The sequence below is a fragment of the Patiria miniata genome, unplaced genomic scaffold, assembly GCF_015706575.1.
Source record: "Patiria miniata isolate m_02_andy unplaced genomic scaffold, ASM1570657v1 HiC_scaffold_23, whole genome shotgun sequence".
Classification (NCBI taxonomy): Eukaryota; Metazoa; Echinodermata; class Asteroidea; order Valvatida; family Asterinidae; genus Patiria; species Patiria miniata.
In genome coordinates, this window is record NW_024037062.1 from 1,163,080 (window position 1) to 1,181,115 (window position 18,036).

Genomic DNA, 18,036 nt, shown 5'->3' on the forward strand with positions numbered 1-18,036 from the left:
TTATCTCAACAGTTTCTTGGGTATAATTATTTATGCCAGGTCTGCATATTGTTGATTTCACATTCAGTTACACATTTCAGCAATTTGTTTCACTTGTATAATTAGTGTAAATTCACATTTTGTTCATGCTATAATTGAGTAAACCTTTTGTCCTTCCGTTACCGTCCTTCCGTTACCAAATTATAATCTGCTTAAAACGTTGTAATTATATTACCGAAACACTTAAAGTCAAATGAAAGGTGGTATAGTATAGATAAAGCTTCAGGGATTCCATTTCCTACCTTTAAAATATAATTGCCCCATAAAATTCACAGAGTTTTTGCAAAACGCGAGTATGTTGGAAAACCCTTGTCCGTTTTACCGTCCTTCCGTTACCGACCTCATTAATATTCATAATTCATAAACGGGAGGCATTCATGCCCCCCAAAAGTGTGGAAAATGAAAGTAGCATTATAGCAATACAATTGTGACATTTGTTTGCTGTAACTATGAACAGTGTCTGTGATACACACATTTGAAATTTTGTTTAATGAGTGAAAACGTCCTTCCGTTACCGTGGAATTGCCCATTTGTTTTCATTTTGCTGAAAGAACACTGAACATTATTTGTGATATGGGACAGAACCTTCAACGGTGGTTGTGTTTAAAATTCCGTAACTTGAAAAGTACATGAGTGATTTGAATGATTCTTACAAGTACTAAAAGAAAGCTTATGAATTGGGCTTTCATATCCTAGATTTTGAAAGTGCTACATGTAGAACTTCACAAGTTCACTAAAACAATGGTCCCACAAACGAAACCCAAACATTTGGGTTTCGGGGTTTTTTTTAGTCTTAAGATCTGAACCAAGAACACAAAAATTATCCCATAATATAGCATTAAATAATTGTCTTATTTGTACTGTTGACAGTCTCATTTTTGTTTGTTTAATAATACAATCTAAGGATTCCACCAGTTATTCTGGCCATACATTAAACATACGGGCAACTCCAGCGCTATGACAAAGTTTTTAAGAGCTCACTGAATAAACTTGAAAATGTATTTTTCAAATCTTGCACCGGCACATCCATCATCGACCGGTAGTAATGGTTTTAAGGAGATTACAGACTACAAATGATCATTTCGCTGAGTCCCTAAAGATATCATGGTTAATTAGCTCTGTCATGGACATTACACTTCTTTTCATAACACACTGGACTTGCCCATAACAAGCCCACACATTGTATAGTGCTGCTGACCTCACTGTGACCTTTGGGGTCAAAGGTCAAAGCCATATGATATAATTGACTTGTTGCTTTTGATAGCTTGTTCATAATACCATTGGTAATATGATATGGTGTGGGGCCAGGCATTGGCGTAGTGCATTAGGAAATGTTTGGATAAACTCATTATCTATTCTCGGTAGAACAGACTATTTTCCTCCATACTTTTATGTCTAATGGTGTTTTTTTCCAAAAGGTTGGTTGTTAGTGAAAAATGAAATTTACCGGTATAAGCAGCAAACTACCGGGTAGGCCGAGTAAAAATAATAAGTAGTTTCTCGTCCGGGGGCTTGTGCGGGAAATGAACCCGGGACCTCTCGCCATTATTTGGGCTACGAACAAAGTCATAAGACAGGGATGAAATGATAGAATTTAAAAAAAAATGATCATTTTCAAATTCTCCCTACAGTGACTTCCACTTCCAGTCTGATGACATCATAATTTTGAAACCTTGCAAAGTAATATGGACGGATGGTTTTCAAATTAAAAAAAGGAAACCCTAATTGATGTTCCGCTAGAGGGCGCCCTTTCAAATGATGACATTAAAAAAAAGAAACGTTTCTCGTCCGGGCGTTTAAAAAAAATATTAAGGAGGCGGGTGCTTTTCCACCTCCCCCCACCCCTTGGCTAAGATGGCGTATTTTTCCAAGATGGCTTCCATTTTCTCGCCTCTTTTGCTGAAGCAGAATTGTCCAAAAAGGTCATACATTGTAACCCTTTCTACATACCGTAGCTGGAAGCAAATAAAAAGACAATATACCGGCATTGACAATATTTTTGTAAAATATATTGCAATTGTATGAAATGTATGGGTTGGAAAAAGGAAGCTGGGAGGGACGAGAAACTGGTTTATTTTTGTACTTGGCCTTAAAGCTGAATTTGTACTTTCTTATAAGAAATTAAAAATCAATATTTACTATGGATGGGGCCTCAATCCAATTATGTATAGCAATCTCGATTAATTGTAAATATTCTGCCTACTAGTGAGCAGAAACCCAATGTAGGCCTCATCATAGACATGAGGATGTATATTGTTGCATACGAGAGCTCGACGTCGGACTATACATGTATAGGCAGGCTAGCCAGAGCTGGCCTTGCAGGAATAGGCATCTAGAATGCCCTGGGTATCTGTCATGAGTCTTGCTCCTCCTGCATGCGTGTGTGTGTGTAGAGGTCTCTCCTCATCCAACCGTCCGTCCGCATCACATTAGTCGGGTTCTCCGGCATTCTCATTAAGAATGCGCGTCACACCTTAGTCCCACTCTGCACTGTGTGTGTGTGTGTCTCTCTACCGTTCTCTGTTCAGCGGGACGTTGGGAATGCATGCGCACATTCTGTGGCCCTTCGGCCCATCATCACATCTGCATCCTTCGTTTCATCGGACGATAGCTTGCTGTCTTATTTTACGGACTCTCTTCTTTGGGTGTGACGGAACGAGGGACAGGACATTAAGCGGATCATTTTTTTTCTTTCTGTGGACGAGAATTTCTCTTGTTTATAAAACCTCCCTGTATTGTCTATCTAGTCCAGCGGAATAGTGCATCACGACATGGTTGAGAAGGTAATATTTCAATTTTGTTTTATGTCTTCCTGTGAGTTTATTTTCTTAGGCTTGTTGGCTGGCTTCAGTAAAGACAGCCTCGAAGTTCATGGGCATTTTAATGAGGTCAATTACAACTTCATGTCGAACACACAAATCATATATTGTTTATTTTAATTGTCAACTCCTGCGTAAGAAAATTCTGCTTAACTCATTCTGCTTAAGAGTCCTGACACTATCATGTTATTTTTGAAATTTTGTTTGCAAATTTATTAGGGTGGATTCTATTTTTGAAAGTTTCACAAAATTGGCGGGAGATAATTTGTTGTGTAAGTGTTTATGGACACATAAGTGGAAGTGTTACAAATATCAAGTCTTTTTTTCAAACCAATCCCTAGTGCACATGTGACATTCAAATGTAATTTCCTTTTTTTTTCAGGAGACCTTTATGGACAAGCTAATCTAATTTTTTTTTTTTGGGGGGGGGGTGTTGTGTTGAGGCAGAAGAATCGCCTTCGTCTCTAAATATTGATTTGTGATATTTCCCAGGTTAGGGTCAGTAAATCCGTTGGTCTCCAGAGATGTTCCGAATTAGCCTGTTTTGTTGTTCTTGTGTGTCTATAAATCAAAACTGATTTGAAATGTCAAAAGTTGAAACAGAATAGTTTGTGTACCAATACGTGTCATTTGTTTTTTTACATTAGTGTGTACTTGCATCATGTGCTATTTGTTGATCAAAATTTGAGATAAACACAATTTTTCATTTTTGTTGAAGGGAAAATTAAATTGTTTCCTTTTTAAATTATTTTTTTGTACGGAGTTCATTTTAATGTGTATGTATGTTTATTGCAAGAAGCAGGCATGCAACTTTTCCTCGGATCAGCTGATTTCCTCTTTTTTTACTTCCCATACATGTGTGCCATTGAAAATAGAAAAACACTGTACAAAGTCTGGGAAAAATTTGAATTTCCTCTTTTTTGTAATTTCCCAGTTGCATGCCTGAAGAAGTGACAACGTCAGTACTGATAAAAATTCAAATGGGAAGTTCCTAATTTGGAAATAAATTTAATCTTTTCAATGCATATTTGGAAGGATTTAAATCAGATTTAAATCCTTCCAAATATGCATTGAAAAGATTAAATTAAGCAGAGATTTAATCTATCATTCTGTATTATTTTTTTATATCATTACATGTATGATTTATGGAATGTTTTTTCAGGATACTGAACATCAAAATTGTAAAAACTTATGTATCTCTGTTGCTTGTGTAAAGTATAACAATTTTTTTACATTGTTATATATTGTATAACATTGTAATAAAAATGACAGCTTCATGTACATGTATTACACGTATGCAGTTTTAGCTGTGGAGTGCAGAATACATGTACATGTATGTGTACATACATGTACATGTATGTGCCCCATTGTGCATAGCGTATTCACATCAATAATTAAAGGCACGTATACGTACATAAGTAATTACCCGGAAATGAACGTACTGATTAAATGACCAAACCCTTGCTTAAAATGAAGAAAGGAGCGTCATCAAATACCCTGTGAAAGCATTCTGCCCGAAAATGTTTCGTTTAGAAGAAAACAATCATGGAGGGTAGTTTAAAAAAAATGTGTTCGCGGACACATTTTTTTCCTTCAAAAAGAAGATTACCCACCACCAAGCCCTCAACATCATGTTCGTACAAGAACACTTACTGGCTGAATGAGAATCATGTCGCGAGTGCTGATCCAGGGATTATACGCACGAGAGGGTGTACACGTACATTCAAAATACAAAACGACAAAGTTTGAATGGGAACGGCTAGCAACAGAATCCACTTACAAGCAAATTGTGAATCGTTTTTCCCTCGTTTTTCTCAAAATGTCAAAATATATAGAGAACACTGAGCTGAAACTTCAACAGGATTAATCGTTGTGAACCTTTTAAGATTTTGAGCAATGTCGTTGCCTCAAATGAAGCAAATGCACACAAAAAAACCACATTTGTTGTATCATGGGTTCCTCTTTTACATTCAGTTTGGGATCTTTTTTAAGAGGTGTCGCACTTAATTTTGAAAATGTATTCAAAATTTGGTTGATTGAATCTTGAATCTCATCTTTTATGTTAATTTATCAGTCATCACATTGAAAACTAGTTTTCTTGCCTTCATGAATTTTCATTTTCATAAGTTCCTGATAAACTGAAGTGTTTAATATGAGCTCATGTGAGAGTGGGTTGGGGAACATGCAATGTTGCATTGTTTACCATACATGTACATGTATGTTAAAATTGCTACTCATCCTACGATGATGAAAATTCTTTATGAATAATGATACACTAAGGTTGGCAAAGCAGTACCCCCCCCCCCCCACCCCTTCAACTGCCGTGACCTGCAAGTCCGAATCCAGGGGCACGAAGGAGTTTAAATCCCCCTTGGGCTGAAAAAAATAAGCCATTTAAAACGTAAGCTATAAACCGTAAAATATAGAACAGATGAGTTAAATACAGGGCAAGTAAAAAAAAAAAGCCTAAACCTCAATGGAGCTTCCGATTTGTTTTTAGGAGTTCTGCATGTAGCGCGTTCAAGATCTAGGATGGAAAAGTCCAAGTTAATAGCTTCCTTTTTGTAAAAGAATCATTCAAATCGCTCATGTACAATTTACCAGTTAGGCCAAAAAAAAAAAGTCTCCGGTTTCTGGTATGCGCGCGTCGCCGTAGCCATGTGCGTCGGCAAAATGAAAAAGTTTTTTTTTCAATGAAAGATGATGTCTCAAAACCGCCAAACTCACTGGTTTGACTGGAATCCTGCTGCTGCACAATTTTAACGTGTTTTTAGATGGGGTTATGATCGAGAATAAGCTTTATGTGGCCTCTCTGGTCTCCCATAATATTTGCACTAAGTTTAGTCGGGCACCATTTGCAGTCATCAGCCGACATTTGAAGCAAAAAAAAAACAGGTTAAAAAAAAAAAAAAAAAAAGCCGCGTCGCCGCATCACTTTTTGGGCAAGCTCCATACCAGAAACCGGAGACTTTTTTTTTTGGCCTTATGGACTGTTAATCACAAATACAGTTTAATAATTTTGTCCACGGATCAAAATAAAGGTAAGTAATATTTCAGCAAAACGAAGACAATTCACATAAAAAAAAAAACACATCAGAACACTCTCATAACCATGATAGCTGGCACTTATAATAACATTTATGTAAACACCCTCTGCTTGCAATGTTAAAACAACATGCTTCATAATGTCAAGAGTTTATATAGTCTTGCCCTGTCTTGTACCGGTACTTGGCTACCCTGGAAACTTACAGGATTATTCTGATAGCGATTTCATGATAGAACATGGATTCATTTTACTAAAATGTCACGTATCTTATCCGTAGACACAATTTAAAACTGGAAAAGTACATGAGTGATTTGAATGATTCTTTTTCCTAAATGAAAGCTTATTATTTGGGCTTTCACATCCGAGATCTGGAAAGTGAAACATGTAGAACTTCCTTTAAAAATATGGGACGCCATTTGGGTTTCCTTTTTAACCTCTGGCAGGAGCTTCTATATGTTACTTGGTGCTTTTTCAATTCCTCGTCCCTCAATGGGTTTTCCTGGAATGTCATTCTTTTGGGGTTTTTCCTCCAACCTCTAAAACTGTAATTTCCTTCTTCGTCTTCTTGCAAGGACCCCACTAAAACCATGGATCTTCTTCACAAAGATAAACAACTTCCCCAAATTTCTGGATAGAGGCGTGATATGGCACTTGTGCGCGTGCGCGAGACTCGGCGTGCGTCGCGACTGCAGTCTTTCAGTGGTCAAATTTCTGTCAAGACGCGCAGAGAGCGGCATATCGCGCATGTAGACAAACGATTTCGAGCATTTTGTACACAATCTCAGATGAGTCGTTTATCTTTGTATAGAAGATCCGTGCTGAAACTAAAGTTGGAAAATTTACATACATGTGTAGGATACGCCAGCTGCAAGCCGAATAATAAATAAATAAATGTTTCAAAATGCATCTGATAGCAACAGCCTGTGTAATCTTTTAAAGGGAAAGTACAAAGTACATCATTGGCTTTTGCTGTAATTTTCAGAAATGAACTATTTGAGGGGTTAGTATAATAGATCAAATTTTGTAACACTGACATAGTATGTTTGAAGTTTTGTTCGAAAATGCTGGAAAAACCAAGAAAAACAAAAATGTTCAAGTATAGTCTGGTTCCCTGACTCCACTAAAGATCAAATGGATCAATTTCCAGATGCCGGAAAATTGTAAGGTAAGGGAACAAGTCTAGCTGGTCTGCACCCGTTCATGAATAGGTAACCAATAGCAAACAAAATTTGAACTGAATAAAAAATGGTAAATTTGGAGCAGTAGTTGCAAAATAGTTAGGTTTTTCCAACGGTGGTTGGCCGACCACCGTTGGAAATGTATACAAAAATACCATTTTCTTGAAAATGACTTCACACCAGGTGCCATAATTTTACAGGATGCTTTAGACTGTCATTTACCAACATCCTAGCAAGGTATTTCGTAAAAACTTGGTAGTTTTTCGATGTTTGCAAATGTTGTATATTCCCTTTAATATGCATTCGTTATTACTCATTACAAATTAAATCGACTTCGAGAGATTGTCAAGATGCTCAAGTGTCACGGGTATTTCAGTTAGCGCTCATTTCATTTAGCCATCCAGTAACTGTCACTTGTGTCATCACCTCACTCCATACCGCCAGACACAGTGTGATTATTCATTAAAAGCAAAATGCCAAAAAGCCAATGTATATGTTTGACCCTGCTAGTGTGTTATCACCGACGCTGACGTTAAGAAAAAATTAAGAAGTGCTGAAGATTTCTGAAGGGCTCATGTCGGAGATATAATGTACACAGCTATGGTTGAATATATCAACAAGATAGAACAAGGATTGCGCGTGATAAATGATATTGACATGTCTACAGATTGTATCCGCATGCGGTGCGCATAGCGATGATTAAATACCGTCCGCGCCCAGCCGTTAGCCAATGAGTAACCTGCTCTGTCTCCAAGATGCTCCAATGCATGATGGGCAAGGTCAAGGGTCAAGTATGGTTCTCAAACCCCGTCATCTTGTGCCGCAGGCCGAGGGGTTTTTGGCACACTGTTTTGCTTGCCAAATTGCATTTATCTCGAAAGGATTGATTCGGTTTTAAATGTCTACCCGGGGGACACAAGTGAAATTATTGATGTCAGGAGAGTGCATTGTTGTTGCAAGTTAGAGTTATACCTTTTTATATTTGGCAAACTAGCCCCCTTGAAATAATTTGTAAAACATACCAGTATTTTTTAATCCACATTCAAATGAAACAGAAATCCTCCCTAAAATATGATCGAAAATTCAGTACTGAACCCCACCCCCCAAACCCCCCCTCCCCCCCAAATACAAAGCACCCCACAATGTTTTTCATTTTCAATTTTGGATTATAAAAATTACTGATGTGATGTAAACCTCATGTACTAGTACAGTACAAGTACATTAATATGCAGAATGCCATTCGTACCGGCATATTGATGTAATTGTTTCTCAGACTAAAGGCTTCTCCTTTATTATTTTGTCAATGCCCGAGGGGCTCGGCATTTTCTTGAAGTAATTAGTGATAAATTATGCATACAGGCTATGGAGTGGTCACGCTATACACTCCCTGCATCCTGTGTGTACCGGTATGCGTACATGTACATGCTCAACGGTCCGCCCTTGGCCCTTTTAACGATTCAGCTAATAAGCCGGGCGAGCGCTCTTGCATTGGATAGTGCTGAGTGATTCTGATTTGGTGTTTTCTAAAGAGGAAACTTGATCTTGATTCTGTCTCCGCGGAGAGTGCGGAAAGAAAAGTAACCAAATTGAAGTGGGGAAGCGTGGGTACCGGTGTGTACAGTACCTCAGAAAGTCTGCAAATTAGTTTTAAAGAGGTTGTGGAATGCTCAAAGACATTTCCGTCATTTTTCGGGTATATGTAGCCTAAGGTTTGATGAAATAAAAACGACTATTGTTTCTGTCATAACATGAGTACAAAAGGTACTTTTGAGAGCTGTTTTTCAAGTCCTGTCATGCCTGTTTTGACCCGAACGTGCAATTTGTGTAAAAGTCGTCGTTGCGGGCAGCAAACCAAACACAGTAAATCGTGACGTAATAAACAGGACTCCCGATGCAGAGTAGCATAAACGAGTCCTGTTTATTACGTCACGATTTACTGTGTTTTGTTTGCTGCCCGCAACGAGGACTTTTACACAAATTGCACGTTCGGGTCGAAACAGGACCTGAAAAATAGCTCTCAAAAGTACCCTGTGTAGGCCCTACTCATTTCATGACAGAAACAATAGTCGTTTTTATTTCATCACACCTTAGGCTACATATACCCCAAAAATGACGGAAATGTCTTCGAGCATTCCACAACCTCTTTAAAGCTGGTTAGAGTACATTTGCAGCTATCCAAAAAGTAACCAACAAAATTATTGTTGAAAAGCATACTTGGTTTAATGATAGTAACGGCACTAAACTCCCTGTGAAATTATTCTTCCTGGCATGCTGTCATTTTGAAGAAAACAATACAAGAAGGTCATTTCCAAAGATGCATCTCAAGACGCATTTTTGGAAATTTCTGTTAGTAGTTCGTTTTTAATTTGGTGAAGCCGTGAATGGGTGTGCGCTAGCATTGACATTCAAGCACACACGCGCGCGGTTGCTATAATTCGTCGGTTCAGTGCGTGACATCGCGTAGCTGCAATCAGCCGAATGAGTACATGTCCCGGACGCTGATTTCAGGCACAATTCAAAGCATGACTCTGCAACTTTTGAATTGAAATTGAGATCCTAGAATAATTTTTTTTCGTAATATACAGCATTCACTGCTAGCTAAAACTTCATCAGGTTAGTTGTTAAGCACCCCTCATTAGATTTTGAGCACTGTTGTTGCTTTCAAAAAAAAAAAATGCACAAACGACCAAAATTGATAATACTCTACCTTTAATACGGTAACTAAATATTCCATAATTAAACGTGGGCAGATTTTTTTTGTTCGATGTCTCGTTCGAAAGTACATTAAAAACAGCACGCCGCGAGCAACTTTAACCTTTTATTTCAAATGATACAAACACAGGAACTGCTTTTCCCATGGGTTCATATAGCCGCCGACCCAGTGGCCGTAATTTCCTCACTTCACAATGTTTTCCTTGAAATGAAACCTCTAGAAATTGTCCAATAAAGAGCACAATTCAAGAACCGTTGGGAAATTATGTAGACATCACTTCTGGGCTCTCCATACACTGGAGGGACAATATGCTCAGGTCCGGAAAAATAGGCCCGTTGGAAGAAAATTTAGTGTGAAAAAAAATGAGTTGAAGCTTTGGCCGCTTTTGAATTGAACTTAATTTTTTAAGAAGTTACTACGAGTGATGGTTAATATTCTGTTGTGGTTATTCTTCCGTGCATCAACAATTTGATGAATGTCAGCCCCCACAGAGAGTCGTTCATTAACCCTAACTCCCTCGGTCTGTTTTTGCTAGGATGCAGCCTCAGTGTGTGAACATGTAACTGCGTTCACCCACGTGTGATCTTGGTGCATGAATAACCTGCCCATCCGACTGATCCAAGAATTCCCACTCATTTCTTCAGCATAACAGCTTTCGAGTGTGTTTCGCAAAGGCCTAGCGGACATTGATTCCTGCAAAACATATTCCCAATCATCTTGGATGGCATTCCATATGTGACGCCTCACTCCTCGCTTTTTGCTGGCATGACTGTGAGTAGAATGGGAACTTCCGGTTACATCAGATAATCGTTATTCGGTTTGAAAACAATTAGGATAACTGGATTTTGGAGTCTCCGAGTTTACCCACCACTTATTTTCCTCGAAGCTGTGTGGGGGTGGTTTTTCCTGCATTTTTTTTTTTTAACCTACCATTTTATACTGAATGGCCCAAATTTAATGACGTTTGATAATGCATCCCAGTCGCGTGAGAGAGGCTTTTAAGACATCGTTTTCCATTAATTCCACTTTCTATATATGCCAACTGATTGCATCAAACTGACAAATCTCGTGTCTACTCCCCAAAACCTCTAGGCAAGGAACAAGTGGATGTTATCTTTGCTCAGGCTTTCAGAGACTTACATGTAGATGTTTCTTTTCACTTATCCTGAGTCTTCAAATGGATAGAGTTGCAGTTCAGCTACAAATTGAATTGATAACAATTGTCCATTGGTATTAAATTGCCTTCCTTTTATTGCAAAGTGGAACAGATGTTTCTGTGACAACTACGATCAAACGATGATTAAGTTGCATGCATACTTTGTACATCAACTCCTGCAAACATGCATGATGTGCCAAGTTGTCCTTTCAGTCAAAATCAATCAAGTGACTGTTTTCAACAGTTGAGAATTCTCAGCCTGTATAAAGCAGGATTGACTGGCTGTGACTGTCAATGTAACTTGATACAGCTATGCTTTGACTGTAGGTGATTGATAAGCCAGCTGTGCCTACCACTTGCCTGCTTTAGTCTGTTGACTGAGTTTGACTAGTCACAGTGCTTGCTTGATAACTGCTGGTGACTAGCCTTTGTTAAAAGTATAGCAGGGAAAGTGGATGGAGATGTTGACTGTCAGTGACTGTTTAAGTAGCAGGAGGGTTAAGGAATTTAAACAAAATGTTCTGTGAGGTACAGTGGGTTCCAATACTACAATTTGTCAAAATAAAATAAACTGTGACAATTAAATAAAACTTCCCTGACCCCACTTTAGATGAAACGAAGCAGTTTGTTGACTTTGGGGAATTGTAAGGTCAGAGAATCAGTCTAGCAGGCTTGTACCCCTTCACAGGTGTGTAATCAATTGCAAAGAAAATGCGGAAAAACTAATTATGAAAAATTAAGAGCAGTTTTTAGAAAAAAAAACAGTTTTCTCCATTAATGGTTGGCCGACCAGCGTTGGAAAAATACCATTTTTCAGCACACCGGGAACATCAATTTTACAGGATGCTTTAGAATGTCATTCCCTAACAATCCAGTAAGATATTTCATGATAATTTGAACATTTCGTTTTTTGATGTTTGCAAATGTTGGATTTTCCCTTTAAATTAAGCTTTAATAAAATTTGTGACCCGCTCTGCAAAAATGAGTCTGATGTCGCATAATTCGAATTCAAGCTTTTGCCACTTTTAAATGGAAACAGTAAACATTTGCTCAAAATTTTGACTTTTTGTTTTTGTTTTATTTTGGTTGTTTAATAGTTTTAGTTCAAATATCTTACACAGAAATTTAAATATTGTAAGAAAAAGACTAACAAAATTGTGATTGTTGATGCTTTTCTTGGTTAGTTGCAGTGTATTTGTCATTTTTAAACCCTTTTTTCTCTCCATTGAGACCTTTCTAGCTTTGCAAAACCTTGACAATGCAACCAAATGTCCTAGAGAGGTCCGTGATATACCAAATGAAAGCTTATTTCATTCCCATTTTATTAATGTAGTGAACTCAAATGTCAGTTTTGCCACAACAGACTCATTTTTGCAGAGCGGGTCACATTTGGGCTACATTTACCGTACTTTTTTTTTAGACAATGTTTTTACTTCGTTTAGTTGATATTGGCTATGGAATTAATACATACATGCAGTGACATTAATAAGGGTTTTAAAATGAGTTAAGGGAAGGATTTCTAATATTGCTGCAAATTCAAGCTGAGCAGATGTTCTATGTTAAAATATTAAATGCCTGTGTTCATGTACTGGTACATGTACACACTGTGTTTTTTGTGATATGCACGTTTGTAAAATGGAATGCTGTCATGCATAACTGTCGCCCTCTGGCATACATGTAAATCCATAGGGCCAGTCACACCTGTCATAACATTTCAGCATGTACATGTACCAGTATGTAGCATACTGAAGGCTCAAAATAGATACAGCTCAATGCTCCCTGGTGAGTTAAAAATGCTGTCTGCTGCCCTCGCTTGGTAGAATATGGCTGCAGTGTAATTAAACACCAGGCCAGTGATAAAGAAATACATACATGTACTACATGTACTTGTAGGCAGTCCATAGACATGTGTACGTGTACATGTACCGGTAGTGTACATGTACATGTACATTGTACATCATGTACATGTACGGTACATGTACTTAAATACTTTTATGTTTGGTTTTGTACATGTAGGTTAAAATTGCTACCATGTGTGGACAACTGATGAGAGAATATAGATGAACATTTTTGGATAAGGCCAAAAGAAAAAAATAGTCGGTCTCTGGTCAGACCGAAGTTCCAGAATTGATGCGGGGCGACGCGGGTTTTTTTTTTTTTTTTTTTTTTTTTAAAGCTTGGACTGTACAGACAAGGTGGGTACTTTTTTTGGGCTTTTTTTGTGTCCTCATATACATTGGTGTCCTTCATAATTTGCCTTTGTGCCCTCCATGATTTGCCTTGGTGCAATTTCTCCATTCCTTGGTACAAACATTTGAGGAGGTGCAGCAATAGAGGGCGCTATTGTAGCTACCGCGGAACATTTTTGAAAAAAAAAGATTGACGCGCATGATTAAAATCGATGCGTGCGCTGACCAGAGACCGACTTAATTTTTTTTTTGGCCTAACTTGAACTTTTTAAAAATACGAAACTTCCGTACCCCCGGTAAGATGTACCGGTACCGTACGTCTTATAGTTGGGATCAGTGTGCACATACATGTACATTGGAGAAGGGGCCATTAAAATGGACGTTATTTTTTTACAATGGTGGGGGAGGGGTGATGTCATCTGATGGAAAAATTGCACACCAGTCTTCATGTGTTGCTATACGATTCAGCACTCCAGACTCAAGAACCATTGAATTTCATGAATATGATACAGTACATGTTTGGTCTGGAAGCTGAAGCCAATGTGAAAAATTCATGGATGTCCGCACCGACCTACATGTATACAGGCATGCAACTTTTCCTTGCATTAGCTGGTTTCCTCTTTTATTACTTCGTTACCCTCTTGTGTGAATTGAAAGAATTTGAATAATTTCAAATTTAACAAACTTCGGAGTGCAGAAAGTCTCGTAAAGCTTGAAAATTCATCTTTTTTGGGGGGTGACTTTTCAGTTGTGTTCCTGCTAATGCATCTTGTTTTGTTTTTTAAAATTCAGTGATAGACTGGAGTAAAAAAAGTAGACTTCATATGAAGCATATAAATATGCATGTATTATTTAGAACAGTGTTGGAAATAATGTTTATTTGTGCAAATTTGTTCTATTACGCTGGACGTTGCTTTCCATGGATTGAGACATTTTTAGAAGAACTTTGACTATTTTCTGTGTCTTGTCAGAAATCATTTAAAAGACTAGACTGTGTCTGGGGGGGGGGGGGGGGGGTTAGGGGTAGGAATATAAGGGAGGGGGGAGGTGCAGAAGGGGTTGAGTAGATGCTCTGTTTATTAGGAGTTGATGAAATCGGCCTCGTGATTAGTACACGCTTGGGCCCTAGCTGCAGTAATGAAGGCGTGGGTGCCTGAGTGTGTTCCGCATCATATGGTTTGACGTAGATATATCGGCTAATTATGCCGGGAAAGTGGGGCCACGTTTAAGGGAAAGGAGAGTGATGATGGTAATGCGTACACTGTAGAAAACGGTTCTGAAAAAGAGAAAACAATATTGGAAAGGTTACTGTATTTCTTATTGTATTCATGTATACATATAGTCAGTTTATATTTTTGGGAATTAAAGCTTAAAATAAATTTTTGCCATTTTTTTTTTAATGGTTAGAATGAGAATATTTTCCATTTTTTAGTCTACAAGAAAGTGTAGTGACTAAAATTTTTCAATTTTTTTTCATATATATTTAAAAATGTGTTTAAATGTGATTTATATTTCATGTGAATGTACTCAAAATAAATATTGATCGTTTTAAATCCAAATGAGGAAGATGAACTTGCATGTATCTATTGAGATCACATTTTGTAAGTTTTTGTAAATTGTATTGCAGTTTGTGTGGGCTTAAAGGTTTAGTCCATCATTTGTAATTTGTGCATTTTGTTCATTTGAAGCAACAAACGTGCTCAAAATCTAAAGAAGGATATTGAACAACTAACCTGATGAAGTTTCAGCTCAGCTTTAGCTGTCTATTTCGAGAAAAACAGCATTCTAGGATCTCGATTTCAAATCAAAAGTTGATGAATCATGTTTTGAATTGGGCCTGAATTCAGCGTCCGAAACACGTTCTCAGTGAGCCGATTGCAGCTACGCGATGTTGCGCACTGATCCAACGAATTATAGCAACCGCGCACGCGTGTGCGTCGTGCCAATGTTTGCGCGCGCTTCGCTGCAAAACAAAACGAACTACTAATTAAAATTTTTCCTACGGTGCGTCTTAAGAAACACCGTTGGAAAGGCCTTCTTTGTTGATTTCTTCAAAATGACAGCTTTCCAGAAAGAATAATTTCACAGGGAGTTTAGTCCCCTTACTATCTTTCAACCAAGTATGTTTTTCAACAAGAATTACGCCAGTTACTTTTTGGATAGCTGCAAATGATGGACTCCAGCTTTAACTAATGAGGTTAAGTTATGAAGAAATGAAATAGAGTTGAAGCATGTGTTGTCCTTTTTCGGTTTTTTTTGTAATTCAAAAGTAAAGGCTTAAGTGCCAGCCTGTCAGTTCTGCTTCCAAAATGTCTGCAACAAAAATGACCAAACCCTTAGCCAGCCGCGATAATAGACCGAGCAATGTGGCGCTATAGAGTTAAACATTCACCAACTTTTGTCGTGGGCAGATCTCGGAAACCATTCCTATCAGACCAGACGATATTTGCAGTCACAAAGCCATCTGTAACGTGCCGTGCATGTTAATTAGGGAATTGGTTGCTAGGCGATGACCATTCGACATCTACTCAGCGATAAAATTTGTGCTGGATTTTGTACATGTACATGTAGCTTGGATGTATTTTTACTGTTGCTTGTATTTTATTTTATTTTTACAATACCGTAGTTGTGTTTCTGAGGATTACGGTCAATTTCCTTGTTGTTATAACCACTTCAGTCTGACACAAGTTTGTAAATTAACCATATTTGCACATATTCTGTCCGTCTAGCTACCGGTACTGTTGAGGTTGTCTAACTCATGAGAGATTCTGTCGGCCCTTTTCACACTAATGGTAGATTTTGCTGATTGTGCCCGTACAAAAAGCCTGGCAATTTATATCAATTTGCAAGATTTCATGGGAATACTGGCACAGTGCCAACTATATCCCGGCACCATAGGATCGACAACGGGGGCATAGTCCTGTTTTTGACTTCAACTTCAATTTATCCATCATTTAGATAACAATTGGGTACATGAATTGTAACTGTTGAGGGGTACCGTACATGTATGTGTGCGTGGAGTCAAGTCGTAAAGCCGTCACGAGCCAATATAGCCCATCAGGCCAGCGTTAGAATATTTCTATCCCCCTCCCCCCATGGGATGCCAGTCCATCACAGGTTACTCCCCAGCTAATGCCATATCCATCTATACTCCTGGGTGGAGAGAGGCAAGTGGGGGTGAAGCAGCTTGCCCAAGGACACAACATATGGCCAGCAGCTGGATTCGAACCCTTGACCCTCTGATCACGAGTCACGAACCCTAACCACTAGGCCACACCCCCATTACAGTGTTGTACAGAAACCAATTCTAAGGCTTCAAATGGGTTTGCTTTTGCATGTAACACTATTCATTGTAATTAATCTCTTTTGTGAGTTGTGTGGCTCTGTCTGTCTGAGAAGAAATCCTGCTTAACCCTCAAAGGGCTGGGTTATTTTGATCATCCGTTCCCTCCCCCCCCCCCCCAGGTTTTGGAATTATGTACAAATGGTAATTCTGCTCTGTGTACCCAACGTACATGTACATGTATATGGGAAAGTTAAGTTTTCTACGCGCCGGAAAATTTGTCGCTGCATGGCAACCCATGGTCCGATTTTTATGTTTTTGGTATCAAAAGATGAGCAAGGCTCGAGGCTAAAAAGTCATAACAGCTCGGATTGCAAAAAAAAATAAATTCAAGACTATTGCGGAAAAAGGCCCCCGGCCTTTTTAGGGTTAAAAACTTGATATCGTAAATCCTATTTTTGGATTACATGTATATACATGTAACTGTTCCTTTCTAAGAATTGATTTTTTTAATGGGGTTTCAGCATAGATTCATTTGTAGGTGTTGCTATGGAGTACCAAAGTGAATACGTCACGCGCACAAAATGTGTGTAAAAGACATTAGCGCGTGATTCAGCCCGTGAGCCAACACGCGCGTGTACTCATTCGTTTGCACTACACTTTCTGGCTTTAAATGGCGTCACACTTCGGCACTCCTTTGCCAAGCTAACAGAAGTAAGAAAAAGAGAGCGAAAAGTTTACTTCTGAGAAAACAGTGGCAAAGGCACTTGTCACGAACTTCGGTAAAAAAAAAAAACAACCTTGGAGTGATTCTATTGTCATTGGACTTTACTACGTGCACACAGGTTTTGAGTATTAGCAAGTAAATGACAATGAGGGAGTGAAGTTTCGGAATGGAAGAAATTCTATTGTGTTCCTTTGGCAAGAGTTTAAAATATCCTGCAACATTTGAAAGACAGACTGATGGAACATGTACATGTACCTTACATGTAATTCATTGGTGTCTGGTTCGCGGTGGCCGTAAACAAATTTATTTAGCGGTGTTTACGTAAATGCAGTGCAAAGTTTAACGTCTAGCAAAGTTCACTAGATAAGGGTTTTGCTGAACAACAGACTGAGCAAACATGAGCTATTATCCCACCCATAGACAGTCAATACCATGTAGCTTGGAGTGTTTCCTGCCATTGTCTGCAATGGACTTTGGAAACGTAGCTTGAGTTTTTCCTCAATTCAGGGGGTAAAGTTAGACCACTTTGGGACAAACTGTAGTTCACAACTTCGATCGTGGGAACACCACATTAAGAACAATAGCTCATAAAGTGATGCAATGTATTCATGTAAAATTCAAAGTAAACATGAATTTATGTTGAACTTATCGTAAACTAAATGAAAAGTGCTACAAGTTTGTCAAACGCTACATGTAAATGTGCAACAAATGTGGGTTTTTTTGGGGTTATATTGTGCTGTTGCTTAAAATGAAGGGCATACTTTACATAAATATAAGTATGTATGTTTACTGTAAATGGGTCATTCCTTAAATTTTGGGTCCACATTTTTTCCTGTCCCTGTTAAATCTGACAGTGTAATTTCATAATTCTGATGCACTCCTAAAT